At 39.2% G+C, this 15,059-nt stretch overlaps 1 protein-coding gene across 4 annotated transcripts in view; it reads left to right on the top strand.

The window, feature by feature from the left end:
* ARK2N (arkadia (RNF111) N-terminal like PKA signaling regulator 2N) overlaps positions 1-15,059 on the top strand; it is a 67,244-nt gene that overhangs the window by 6,427 nt on the left and 45,758 nt on the right. For all 4 annotated transcript variants that reach the window (XM_058171202.1, XM_058171199.1, XM_058171200.1 and 1 more), the window contains exon 2: positions 12,813-12,896. The gene's annotated coding sequence lies outside the window, so the exon portion shown is untranslated. The remainder of the gene's footprint in view (positions 1-12,812; positions 12,897-15,059) is intronic.

Raw genomic sequence — 15,059 nt, 5'->3', positions numbered from 1 at the left:
GTGAAAAGACCGTTAAAACATAGGCCAGTTTGACACACTATTTAGAGGCAAGAGAGATGTATGTATTTGGTGCAGAATTTTACATGTATTTTTGTAGCTATGTGTTTGTGCATATCCAGTTCATTCTCTTAACTGAACTTTGAAAAGGCTTTCTGGCATTTTATGGTAGCTAGCAGTCATCATTTGATATGATGGTTTGAATCTTTTGTTCAGTGTTAGATATGGTGTTATCCAAGGAAATATTAAAAAAAACAACCTATACCTAAAAAGTAATGTTCATTTTTGATGGGTTGTGTTTGAAATAACAATAGCACTTAGGCTTATATACTGCTTCACAATGCTTTACAACCCTGTCTCAGTGGTTTATAAAATCAGTGAATTGCCCCTAACAATCTGGGCCCTCATTTTATTAACCCAGAAGGACGGAAGGCTGAGTCAACCATGAGCCGGTCAGGATCAAAAGAAACTCCTGGCAATGTGAGCAGAATTAGCTTGCAATACTGCATTGTAACCACTGCGGTACCACGGCTCTGTTGGTTTTATTATTATGTGAAGTGGTAGTTTTATTAAGTTAATTAAGAAACATGTACACGTATACATCCTGCCTGAAATTAATGAAATTAGATCCATGCCTAATTCATTAAGCACTAAAATCCATGCCTAATTCATTAAGTACTAAAAATATAGTCCGGAAGAGAGCCTTCTTATGTTTGCATTATTTCCAAAAAGAGTCCCGCAGCCAAAAAAACAACCAAGAGTGTCTTCTTTGGGGGTCTTTTTTAATTTCTCGATTAAGTATATAGCCCTGAAATGATAATATTTCCCAGAAGAGTTTATGGTGGTACTGGCAGCCTATAAAATAGTTAATATAGGTAATGTAATTAAAATGCAAAGCTTTATAGTTTAAAGCATAAACATAAAGCTGAGTTGTTACTGAGTAATCTCCAAATTGTTATTCAGTAATCTGAACTTTTGTGATGCAATCTGGAAGGCTAAAATGCTGTTTCAGTGAGTTTTGAATGCTTCCCTTTTTCCTATTTTTCCCATTTATTATGGTTATAAACCACGTTATATTATACGTCTGTACAGTATTAAAAATACCCCCCTTTCTGATATCCCAGTCAGTCGTAACGGCGGGTGAATTGCCAAGTGGCCAAATTTTGTCATAGTTTCAAACAGTCGATGTAAGTCAAGGACTACTTGTATTGGCAGCTCACAGGTTAAATAACTGAATGTTTTACTCTTTGTGAGCTGTGAAGCCCTCAACATTTCTCTGTTGCCCAACTGATTATATCCATTATCGGGCAGCAGTAACATATTAGTTTTCGACTGCTAGTAGCAATGGAAAAACTGATAAAAGGAAAACAGATACGGGCTATGATCATTGGAAGGGGACAGGCAAAAATGGATCTTCTAAACCAAGGTTTCTCATCCCTTATTTTGATCATAGTCCCCTTTCAAGCCTCATTTAACTTATGATTTTTCTCCAAAATCATAAAAAGATTTTTGGGGAAAAGTGACTAAGAATTATATTAACTAAAATAATTTAATAATGAATAATTTATCACTGTCTCTTAAAATACAGCTGTCAGACTGAAAACCAAGAATGACCCATGGAAATTCTTCCAAGCTGAGTTTTTCTTTAATTGTTTCATACCATAGAGAAAATGTTGCCAGACTAACCTGCATCTGCAATATATATATATTTTATTCGTATTTGTATACCGCCCTATCTCCCGAAGGACTCAGGGCGGTTCACAGGCAAATAAAAAACATTTATGTACAAATTAAGATAACCATTAAAAAACTTATTCTAAAAGCCAAATTATTAAAATACCCCCTTTCTGATATCCCAGTCAGTCGTAACGGCGGGTGAATTGCCAAGTGGCCAAATTTTGTCATAGTTTCAAACAGTCGATGTAAGTCAAGGACTACTTGTATTGGCAGCTCACAGGTTAAATAACTGAATGTTTTACTCTTTGTGAGCTGTGAAGCCCTCAACATTTCTCTGTTGCCCAACTGATTATATCCATTATCGGGCAGCAGTAACATATTAGTTTTCGACTGCTAGTAGCAATGGAAAAACTGATAAAAGGAAAACAGATACGGGCTATGATCATTGGAAGGACAGGCAAAATGGATCTTCTAAACCAAGGTTTCTCATCCCTTATTTTGATCATAGTCCCCTTTCAAGCCTCATTTAACTTATGATTTTTCTCCAAAATCATAAAAAGATTTTTGGGGAAAAGTGACTAAGAATTATATTAACTAAAATAATTTAATAATGAATAATTTATCACTGTCTCTTAAAATACAGCTGTCAGACTGAAAACCAAGAATGACCCATGGAAATTCTTCCAAGCTGAGTTTTTCTTTAATTGTTTCATACCATAGAGAAAATGTTGCCAGACTAACCTGCATCTGCAATATATATATATATATATATATATATATATATATATATATATATATATATATATATATATATATATATATATATATATATATATATATATATATATATATATATATTTATATTTTTTTCGTATTTGTATACCGCCCTATCTCCCGAAGGACTCAGGGCGGTTCACAGGCAAATAAAAAACATTTATGTACAAATTAAGATAACCATTAAAAAACTTATTCTAAAAGCCAAATTATTAAAAATAATATAAATATTAAAACCAGTTTAAAACCCCTATAAATTTAAAATCTAGTCCAGTCCTGCACAGATGAATAAATGTGTTTTAAGCTCGCAACGGAAGGTTCGGAGGTCCGGAAGTTGACGAAGTCCTGTGGGGAGTTCGTTCCAGAGGGTGGGAGCCCCCACAGAGAAGGCCCTTCCCCTGGGCGTCTCCAGACAGCACTGCCTAGCTGACGGCACCCTGAGGAGTCCCTCTCTGTGAGAGCGCACGGGTCGATGAGAGGCATTCGGTAGCAGTAGGCGGTCCCTTAAGTAACCCGGCCCTATGCCATGGAGCGCTTTAAAGGTGGTTACCAAAACCTTGAAGTGCACCCGGAAGGCCACAGGTAGCCAGTGCAGCCTGCGCAGGGTAGGGGTCATACGGGAGCCATGAGGGCTCCTCTATAACCCGCGCAGCCGCATTCTGAACTAACTGCAGTCTCCGGATGCCCTTCAAGGGAGCCCCATGTAGAGAGCATTGCAGTAATCCAGGCGAGGCGTCACGAGGCGTGGTGACCGTGCATAGGGCATCCCGGTCTAGAAAGGCGCAACTGGCGCACCAGGCGAACCTGGTAAAAGCTCTCCTGGAGGCGGCCGTCAAATGATCTTCAAAAGACAGCCGTTCATCCAGGAGGCGCCCAAGTTCGCACCCTCTCCATCGGGCCAATGACTCGCCCCAACAGTCAGCCGTGGACTCAGCTGACTGTACCGGGATGCCGGCATCCACAGCCACTCTGTCTTGGAGGATTGAGCTTGAGCCTGTTTCTCCCCATCCAGACCCGTCGGCTTCCAAGCACCGGGACAGCACTTGATAAGCTTCGTTGGGGTGGCCGGTGTGGAAAAGTACAGCTGGGTGTCATCAGCGTACAGCTGGTACCTCACACGAAGCCACTGATGATCTCACCCAGCGGTTTCATATAGATGTTGAACAGAAGGGGCGAGAGGATCGACCCCTGCGGCACCCCACAAGTGAGGCGCCTCGGAGCCGACCTCTGCCCCCCTGTCAACACCATCTGCGACCGGTCGGAGAGATAGGAGGAGAACCACCGATAAACGGTGCCTCCCACTCCCAATCCCCCCAACCGGCGCAGCAGGATACCATGGTCGATGGTATCGAAAGCCGCTGAGAGGTCTAATAGGACCAGGGCAGAGGAACAACCCCTATCCCTGGCCCTCCAGAGATATTTTGGGAACTATTAGGAAGGGGTTGTCCTCACCCTCTTTCTCTCATGCATGATATCTGGGCAGAGTTGCCTCTTTACTTCTCTGGAATGTGTCCTCGGATTCCCAGGATCCATCTCCTCCTTACATTCCACACAACAACTGAATACATCCTCCCCCCCCCCCCGTAATTTTATTAAGAATTATATCAAACATATACAAGATGCATAAAACCCCACAAACCTAATACAAAAATGCATTAAAAGTATAACAAGTGTCAAAGAAAATAAAAAATAGGAAAAAGAAACTACTTCTTCGTCCCCATCAAGTATGTTCAACCATAATTTATCACATCTCTTAAAATATATCCAAATATATTCTCTTCAACTTCATTCTCTTCAACTTCTTTTGTTGCAACATAGAGTTAACTAATTCACATAGTTCTTGAGTCCATTGGTTGTAGGTTTTCTTAAACAAGGCCATCTGGCGTTTTCTAATGGGTAGCCAGCCTTCAAAGTCTCCTCAGTAATTTATAAACACAGATACTCTTTCCCACAAGATAAGATATTTTTAGTTGACTTGCACATCTTTCTATAAATCAGTTTCATCCATATCTTAGTATTTACAAGCTAAAACAGCACTATAGTTCCCTTTGTTGTATACTATATTACAAAAAAGAAAATCTTACAGTCTTGGAGACATATAATTTTTCTTTCTCTTAAAACAGATTAACTCACTCAGCAAATACCCATCTGACAATTTTTCAAAGCCTTTCAATCTTGAAGAGGTGGTAAAAAGATTAAACTCCAAGGTCATTCAAAAAGTGAGGCTAGGACAAACTTCGGCTGTATTAACGGCACAGAGCATGAACTAAGATTTCCAGTTGAACACAAGCAGCTGCAAAAATCTGTTTCTGCTGTGGGCTCACAGACCCCCCCCAAGCTGTTTAGAACAGGGGTCTCCAAACCTGGCTGAGGAATTCTGAGAGTTGTAATCGCCAAATCTTAAAGTTGCCTAATTTGGAGACCCCAGTTTAGAATACATGGGGATGATCTCAGGATCTCTCTTTCCTCCAGAGAGAATTATCCGCTGTCTGGATTTCTTACCCAAGCTACTTTCGGGCTACAATTATCCTCTGCAAAATGCAGAGCCTCTTTTTTCCCACCTTACTTGAATGATCCCAATGCATTTTCATTCTGTACCTCACCCTATTTTGTATCAACTAATCTCTCAAATCTTCAGCTCTCCTTATTAATCATAAAAGGTCCAATAAAAATTAACAGGAATACCTAACAACATAAGCATATAATCCCCCTTTCCATTTAATTTAATATAAACTCCTTTCATTCCCCTCTTTAATAATTGAATCTAATTCCAATTAACAGTTAAACAACAGAAAAAATTAATTAAAATTACAGGAAATAGTAATCCCTTATTTACATGCTAAAAGTACTGTAGATAATGCAAAGTCATCCATTAAGCCAATTAAACATTTCCATAAAATAAAAAAAATCTATCCAGTCAAGATGATCATTAAATTTCAGACATAGCAATTCATTATTTAACCATAATCAAATAAACCAATTTTATATTCTTCCACACAGTCATTTTTAAATCCCATAGATTACATTCTAACTCCTGTTTTCTTCTATTGTCTTCCAAAGTTTAACTACCATATATTTTGGTGTATAAAACGCATTGGAATATAAGACGCACTTTAATTTTGGGGGAGGAAAAAAAGAATTCTACCTCTGCCCGTTGGCCCGATGCAATTTGCAGAGCCGCATTTCAGGTGGCGGCCAGTTTCCCTCCAATATGCTTTGGTGAACCAGCGAGGAAAGCATTTTCAGGTGGCAGGTGGATTCGGGGAGGAAAGCACCTCAACCGGGTCAGGGAATGCACCATTCCCTGACTCCAGCCTTTCCATGGAGCTGCTGCCCGCTTGCCGCCCGCTTGCCCTTCACCTTCAATCAGGGGCCAGTGCCCAGGGACGCCCCATTCCCCGAAGCCCCGGAGCCTCCACCTGCTTGCCGCCTGCCTCAACCGGGTCGGGGAATGCACCATTTCCCGACTCCAGCCTTTCCCTGCACACCCAACCTGCCGCAGATGAATGAATGAAATAAACGGTGTGGGCTTGCGCAGCTGGCACATGGAACAAGGCGGCGATGGCATATTCAAGAAGGAGAGCGGCTCCGGTAACTTTCGGACGCTTGCCTTTCCTGGCAGCCAGCCGCTGGAGGAAGGTAAGTATACACCACATGGCGAAGGAAGAGTGGGTGGCGGCTCCAGAGAAAGGCTGGAGTCGGGGAATGGTGCATTACCCGACCCGGTTGAGGCAGGTGGCGAGCAGGTGGCGGCTCTGGGGCCTCGGGGAATGGGGCGGCCCTTGGCCCTGGGCCCTGACCAAAGGGCGAGCAGGTAGCGAGCGGATGGTGAGCTACCTTCCCGGTGTCCTGGTGTCCAGCTTGTGAAGGCAGGCAACAGGAAGCCGATGTGGAAGGCAGGCAAGCATCGCAGGGCTTCTGGGAAGGGAGTAAGCTGCTAGCTCCTTCCCAGCAGCTGGATGGGGCTACATTCGGCGTATAAGACGCACCCAGATTTTCGCCCTCTTTGGGGGTAGAAGAGTGCGTCTCATACACCGAAAAATACGGTAGATGGAATTACTGTAACCTGCATTTGGTGTCTGTATAGGTAGTCCTCGACTTAGGACCACAATTGAGCCCAAAATTTCTGTTGATAAGTGAGACATTTAAGTGAATTTTGCCCCATTTTACGACCTTTCTTGCCATGGCTGTTAAGTGAATCGCTGCAGTTGTTAAATTAGTAACAGGTGTTAAATGAATCTGGCTTTCCCGTTGACTTTGCTTGTCAGAAGGTTGCAAAATTTGATCACATGACACTGTGACTCTCATAAATATGAGTCAGTTGTCAAGCATCTGAATTCTGATCACGTGACCATGGGGATGCTACAGAGGTCATACATGTGAAAAATGGTCATAAGTCATTTTTTTCAGTGCTGTTGTAACTTTGAACGGTCACTAAATGAACTGTTGTAAATCAAGGACTGCCTGTATTACCAATACTTTAAAAAGGGTTGACCATCTAATAGTGTGACATTCCTGAACTGCAGGCTGTCTTTGCACTAATGCCACACTTGAACTTTGCTAGGGGAAACAGATTTCTGTTTTTAATTGCAGTATGCATAGCAAGGATAATTGGAAGTGGCTGGGAGTAGAGGAAGAGATTATACTGAAAAAGCAGATAACTCCTACTCCTGTTGTGTCATGTCTATGTGAATGTTTCTCTGTGTCAGAATTAGACATTTTGTTTTTGTTTTTTTTGTTTTTTTTTATTCAAAAAGTTTTACAAAAATTTTTTCCCCCTTTCCCCCTCCTCCCCTCCTTCGCAACCCCTCCCCGACTTCCCGGAACGAGCACAAGGTATAGTTAAAAGTAAAACAAACATATGCTAAAAGTTTTCGTCCCAACTTAATTATACCCTACAATCATCAATTCTAACTTCCCCAAAAGCAATCAAAATAATACATCATAATCATTCAAAACAGTCTGATAACTCTTAGTCTGATATCTACGTTGAATATAGTCAATCCATTTTTTCCATTCCTTTAAGTATCTTTCTTGCGTATTGTCTTTCAAAAAGGCTGATATCTTCGCCATCTCAGCCAAATTGGCAACTTTCAATATCCATTCTTGTATTGTTGGTACTTCTTTTTTCTTCCAATATTGTCCTATTAGTAATCTTGCTGCAGTTATTAGATTTAAAATCAATTTAGTCTCAATTACTGTACAATCCGTAATAATTCCCAACAAGAAAAATTGCGGCAGGAACTTTATCTTCTTTTTCAGAACATTTTGTAAAATCCACCAAATTTTTATCCAAAAGGCCTTTATGTCCTTACAAGTCCACCAAATGTGAAAATATTTAGGCCAAAAAAACAAAATGCACCAGTACCGTATATGTGGTACCTTGCTCAATAGTAGTACCTGTGAGAGGGATCTTGGAGTCCTAGTGGATAACCATCTAGATATGAGCCAGCAGTGTGCAGCAGCTGTTAAAAAAGCCAACACAGTTCTGGGCTGCATAAACAGAGGGATAGAATCAAGATCACGTGAAGTGCTAGTACCACTTTATAATGCCTTGGTAAGGCCACACTTGGAATATTGCATCCAGTTTTGGTCGCCACGATGTAAAAAAGATGTTGAGACTCTAGAAAGAGTGCAGAGAAGAGCAACAAAGATGATTAGGGGACTGGAGGATAAAACATATGAAGAACGGTTGCAGGAACTGGGTATGTCTAGTTTAACAAAAAGAAGGACTAGGGGAGACATGATAGCAGTGTTCCAATATCTCAGGGGCTGCCACAGAGAAGTGGGAGTTGGGCTGTTCTCCAAAGCACCTGAGGGTAGAACAAGAAGCAATGGGTGGAAACTGATCAAGGAAAGAAGCAACTTAGAACTAAGGAGAAATTTCCTGACAGTTAGAACAATTAATAAGTGGAACGACTTGCCTTCAGAAGTTGTGAATGCTCCAACACTGGAAATTTTTAAGAAAATGTTGGATAACCATCTGACTGAGATGGTGTAGGGTTTCCTGCCTGGGCAGGGGGTTGGACTAGAAGGCCTCCAAGGTCCCTTCCAACTCTGATGTTATGTTATGTTATGTTATGTTAAATATGAACCAGTTGCCAAGTGTCTGAATGTAAATCACCTGACCATGGTGACACTGCAACAGTCGTGACTGTGAAAATTGGTCATGTCACGTTTTTCAGTGTCTGTTGTAACTTCAAACAGTCACTAAATGAACTGTTGTAAGTCAAGGACTACCCGTAGATAGTTCATTTCATCAAAATTTGAATGTTCATCTTCTTGTCATATGATTTTTTTCCAGTTTTAAATAAACGTCTCTCATCTAGCCTTTTAATGGAACACAACAGTTTGAGTGTTGCTTCCCAGCCTAAGACTAATGCAACTAAACAGCAGAGATGCTGATTTCCATGTGTATCTCATTGTTACGAAATATAATCCTCTGTTTATTTATAGCATGTTTTCAAAAATAGACTAACAAATCAGGTGAAATAAGTTTACCCAACATAGCTATTTATTTCTTTTAGTAAAAATTACAAAACCATTGAAATGGTTATATAGGGTTACAAATATTGCACAGTACCTTGAGAAAGTATCTTGGTAAGAAGTATTTGTATGCAATTGATCTGGGGTTAATTAGTAAGGTGATACTCCTTCCTTCTATACTAACACAAAAGCAAACCACTTTATTAGCCTTAAATTACAGAGTACAGATAATTTATAGCTGTAGAATTTTTTTTTCTTGGTTACTCCAGATACTGAATTATATCAACATTTCCCCTGGTGATTTGCAGAATATACAGGAAAGGAAGTTAACCTGGTTTAGAGTTAATCTGGCTTAGAGTTCTGAAGTTTTGACCTTTATATTCCACAACTTTTGTTCTCAGATGTATTTTCTAAGAGTGCTATATTGTTTTCCATTTTGAGAGGAAGTAGTCAACTTGGGTGACTCTCTCTGTATTTTCAGCTGCTGTCATTTTCATTGGCTGCCTTACAGATGATTGCTGTAGCCAGTGTATTAGTTGAAATAAGAAACTGCCCATAAACTATTCAGATTAACTGAATGCTGCCTTTGATTGGTCAAGTTCCATGCTGCTGTAAAAATTTGCCTACTTCTCATCCTTATAGCTGGTTATGCAAGTTACGCTTATCTAATTTCATACTTTCAAAGTTCATGAAATAAAGATTCATAGTCGATGCTGATTCAAAAATATGTATTTCATTGTATCAGTTCAGTCAGCCACAATTGGACTTATCACACTTTTGGAAATGCTGTCTTTTAAAAAAAAATGAAAATGGGATGGTTATCAATTTGGCAGACACCTAAACTCCAGGGGTTTCACTAATTCATGAAGCTACGCTGGGCTTTCTCTTGCAAAACTGCAGCAGTCACTCATGTTGCCTTCTGAACCTTATATTTCTATATTGTGGGAAGCTACAACTGATCTTTATTGTGGTTAAAATGTTCTACATAAACCCGGGGCATCTGGATTGATTCACCTTGATGAACTTGGATAGTATAGAAAAGTTTAAGTGGGCAAAACAAGATGTTATTTGTGACTACTTGGACAAGAAGACAGGCAGCCAAAGCTTTGTTGTAAATGGCTTGTAGTAAATACAGATGAGAGGCAAGTGGTATTTCACCTACTCCAACAACATAATTCTAATGTTGCCTTTGTCAGTCATGTCCATAACTTTCTCTTCTTTTGATTGTGGAGTGGATCAGTATAAGGATAGTATAATAATAGCCCTCACATATTGGACAATTGATTATAGCAACATTCTGTCTCCAGCAGTCAAGCCAGTTCCTTGTAGGCAGCCAATGTTGGTATAAGGTTTCCCCTGTCCAGTTGTATCCCACGCCAGGGCACGGTGCTCATCTCTGTTTCTTGGCCAAGAGAGAGCCAGCATTGTCCGAAGATCATGCGTGGTCATGCAGCCAACATGGCTATATTCAAAAGGTGCACGAATGCTGTTACCTTCCCACCAAAGTGTTACCTATTAATCTACTCACATTTGCATGCTTTCAAACTACTAGGTGGGCAGGAACTGGGACAAGTAATGGGAGCTAACCCGTTGCATGGCACATGGGTCTCGAACCTGGGCTGTCAGCTTTCCAGTTGACAAACTCAGCATCTTTAACTGCTGAGCCATCGCGGCCTCCAATGCTGATATATCTAATTTAATAATGGTTATTTTGAGGATCATAGTTTTCATGTGATATTTCACTGGGAAGCATGAGGTGGAGAGAGAGAGAAAGAGAAACCTAATCACCTCTGCTTAATTTTTTCCAACAATACTGGATTGGAAATGATAAAAAGACCTGAATGCTTCTTCCTAAGAAGTATCAAAATCCTTATTTCATATTTTCTATTTCCATGCCGTCATTTTTGGGATGGGATAACCAGAACCTGGAGTGATGGGGTAACCTCAGTTATGATAATGATGGATACTATTTGATGATTGGAATCAAGAGCAAAAAATCCTTTGTTAAAGTTGAAAGAAGAGATTATAAAAACCAATCTGTTGCTCAGGTTAGTTTTTTTTAACCCTCAGATTATGTAAACAGGCAAAGCTAGCCCAGTGAAAATACGGAAGACAGAAAGGAAACTGAATAAATCTAGCCTTCCTGAATTACAAAATTCACATGGATGGTGACTGTGGCAATAAAATAAAGAGAAAGCCATTACTTGAGAGAAGTGCTATGATGAAGCTGAATGAAATATTGAAATCGAAAGACATCGCAATTGCAAGAAAAATTATACACTTCCAACAATAATGTTTTTCCAATCAAAGCTGGAGCATCAGAAAGCCCAAACAAAGAAAACTGGATTCCTTTCAACTGAGATGCTGGAAGAAATAGTTGAGAATACTTTGGACTGTGAAGAACAAATAAGTCAATATAAGATGAAGTAAACTTGAGTATTCACTGGAAGAACTAAACTAAAATGAAATTGAAGCTGAAATAACTTGGATGTCTAATTTGAAGGCAAAAATCATACGAAAAGACCCTAATAATTGGAAATAATCAAAAGCAATTAGAAAAGAGGCAAGCAAAAGACAAAATAGTTAGATACAATCATGGATGGCATAAATGTGAACTGATAGAATTCAAAGAAGCAGTTATTGATCAAAAAAATTTTCCTTTGGATCACAAAGAATTGGGAGCTACAGAAGGATTTGAACATCAAAAACAGCAAAGCTGTTTCTGAAGATCACTGTTGTTCTATACACCATTATATGTACTTCGGTTTTATAAAGCACCCTGAAAAGGATATAGGTTTTAAAAACAGATTTTGACCTTTTTAAATTTTAAAAAAATATTTTCAGTCCATTAAGCAGAATAACATGATCTAGTAACAACAGATCCCACCTCCACTCCACCCCATCCCTGCCCACCCCACATGTCATCAGATTTTAATGTTTAGTTTTAATTTATGTTTTAATGTACCGTATAAATATGGTACATGTTTATGGCTGTAAGCTACCCTGAGACAAGAGGAGCGGCCAATAAATTTTTATGAATGAATGGATGGATGAATGAGCAAGCATGAATTTACTTTTCTACTCCCCAGTTCAGATCTTCTTTACCCCTATACTCTGCTTTTTCTTCACATTATATAAATATTTACCCTTTGTATCTACTGATACCGTAATATGATTCTTTTCATATTGCCATCCGTCTCTCTCTCTCTCTCTCTCTCTCTCTCTCTCTCTCTCTCTCTCTCTCTCTCTCTGTGTGTGTGTGTGTGTGTGTGTGTATCACTTCCTTATACATTTTCTTTATTATATTCTTATTCCTTTCTTTTTTTTTTCCTTCTCTGTACCTTTTGTTTTTGGTTTTTTTTTGTGTACTAGTTTTTATTGTTGTCATTTTAAAAAATATTATAGATAAGCATTATGTCCCACTCTTTTGTTTGTGAAACACAATATTTACTGTTGGGGAGGTTTTGGTTTTTGCTTTCATTACTAAAAAGAAGTAATGTGAATGTCTGTTTAATGTAACAGGGTATTGGATTGAAATGCATGAAATCTTTTGTACGTTGCAATACTGTTTATTCTTACCTTATAATAGCATTATTTAAATTGAATTTATTGTAACTTTGAACAACACATTTTATAGTACAGAGTTGACTTACGAGAAAGAGAAATGAATTTGTGCTGAGTTCTTGCATATAAGCAGTACAAAGGGCAGAACATTTAGAACTACCATATCTTTTTTCTTTTTTTTGGCATATTTTATTTTCTCTACGTAAAATAGGAAAAACATGAACAACGCTCACAAGCATTAGCTAAATCTTCCATGTGTATTTATTTTTAAAGCATTTTTCTAAGTTAATTTATGTGTGTGTTTGTTTGTTTAGAGAATTTGGTGGGAAACAGCCAGAATGACAACTTTGGATTCTCAGGTCTTCTGTCTGCAGAGCAGTGACAGCAGAGGCTGAAAGGTAAGGAATTAATTCAATAATATATATTCCTATTTAAATACATGCAAAATTTTAAAGTTCTTATTAGTTCACAATTAATTTAAGGCAATCATTTGGATGTGCACGTACATGCATCTGCCAGGAATCACTAATTAAGTAATTAATTACCAAATTTAGGTACTGCCCATCTCTCTCAGAGTTACTCTGGCCAGTTCATAGCTAAAAGCATGAAACTCAGATAAAATACGTCAGTCAAATGGGAGCTGGTTAAAAAAAAACAAATATTGAATAAGTTAAAGTTTAAAAAGAGGGGGGGCACTTTCAAGGTGCTTACCACAACAACAAGTATTACATGGCGTTCTGTGAGCCCCACATGAGTTGACAGAGCAAATGATTCAGTTAACCACTTGTTCCCCACCTACATGTGCCAGCCATTCCCTCTCTCACAGAGAAACAAAGTACATATATACATACATACAGGTAGTCCTCAATTTATGACCACAATTGAACCAAAATTCTATGTTGCTAAGTGAGACATTTGTTAATCTAAGGGAGGCCACATGGTTAATGAGGTTGAGAGGCAGAACTGAAGACAGACTAATGAAGGAGAATAAGGTAGTCCTTGATTTTATGACTACAATTGAGCCCAAAATTTCCATTGCTAAGTGACACGGTTGTAGTCATTTGCCCCATTTAATGACTTTTCTTGCCAAAGTTGTTAAGTGAATCGTTGAAGTTGTTAAGTTAGTAACACAGATGCTAAGTGAATCTAGCTTCCCCATTGACTTTGCCTGTCAGAAGGTTGCAAAAGGGGATCACGAGAGCGTCACTAATACATGCCAGTTGCCAAGTGTCCGAATTTGGATCACGTAACCTTAGGAATGCTGCAGCAGTTGCAAGCATGAAAGATGATGATAGGTCACTTTTTTTCAGTGCCATTATAACTTTAGTCACTAAATGGATGGTTATAGGTCAAGGACTACCTGTATCCATCCAGCATATTATTTTCCTTCTTTCTGCCAAACAGTGAAGAGAGAGATTATTCCTTACCAGAAATAATTTTAATAAAAAATTATTATAAAAATTATTATAAAAAATTAGGGCCTCTGTGGCTCAGACTGGTAAGACAGTCTGTTATTAACACAGCTGCCTGCAATTACTGCAGGTTCTAGTCCCACCAGGCCCAAGGTTGACTCAGCCTTCCATCCTTTATAAGGTAGGTAAAATGAGGACCCAGATTGTTGGGGGCAATAAGTTGACTTTGTATATAAATATATAAATAGGATGAAGACTATTGCTAACATAGTGTAAGCCGCCCTGAGTCTTCGGAGAAGGGCGGGATATAAATGCAAATTTAAAAAAAAAAGAAATCTAATCTGTTGCAAAGGAACTTTGAAATTAAACTTAAACCTGCTTTTGGCATTCAGAGAATACTACATGTTGAGCCTCTCTAAATGTCACCAAGGAATCCTGATTAGCAATATTGGTCGAAACAAGTGTAGAAATTATTATTAAATTAATACTTTTGATGAGTGGGTAGTTAATTGGAAGAACAATGTTTTCTCTTAGATTATTTTGGCAAGTGGAGGAAAAGCGTACTTACGTAATTATTTATTTGGTTGTCTCATGTCTGCACATTTCTTAAACTTTTTCTGCCTGTGATACTATAACAATTGTTTCTGGATACGTTGCTTGAAAATAATTGTAATTGATGACCAAGGAATGGTTGCAATTGGCAGAGAAGACAAAGGCTCCCCTGGACACTTGCTCTTGTAGTAGGAACTGTGAGTCTAAGAGGTATCCTGAACTGTGCACCAGACCTGTATGGTGGTGTGCTATCTTGCCCAGAGTCTGAGTATGTTAATTCTCCTTCAAGGGCCCCAAAACTAGAACCACTCCCTCTTGTTAGGGTTGAGTTGCAGCTGGTTTAGCACTGAGTCAGCACCCAAATGGCATAAATTGGCCTAACATGGGGTAGAGATGTGTAATTGGGTATCAGCATATGGATGATACCAAACCCCATCCACCAGATGACCTCTCCCAGCGGCTTCTTGTAGATGTTAAATAGGAGAGGAGAAATAATCAAGCCCTAAGGCACCCTGCATAATAAGGGCTTGGGGTCTTGACTTTGCCTTCCTCTCCAGCACTGACTGACAATGGCCACAGAGAAAGGAGAACCACTGT

Source organism: Ahaetulla prasina, chromosome 2 (genome assembly GCF_028640845.1).
Source record: "Ahaetulla prasina isolate Xishuangbanna chromosome 2, ASM2864084v1, whole genome shotgun sequence".
In the NCBI taxonomy this organism is placed as follows: domain Eukaryota; kingdom Metazoa; phylum Chordata; class Lepidosauria; order Squamata; family Colubridae; genus Ahaetulla; species Ahaetulla prasina.
Note: the sequence above shows the minus strand (reverse complement) of the source record. Positions and strands in the feature narration are given on the sequence as shown.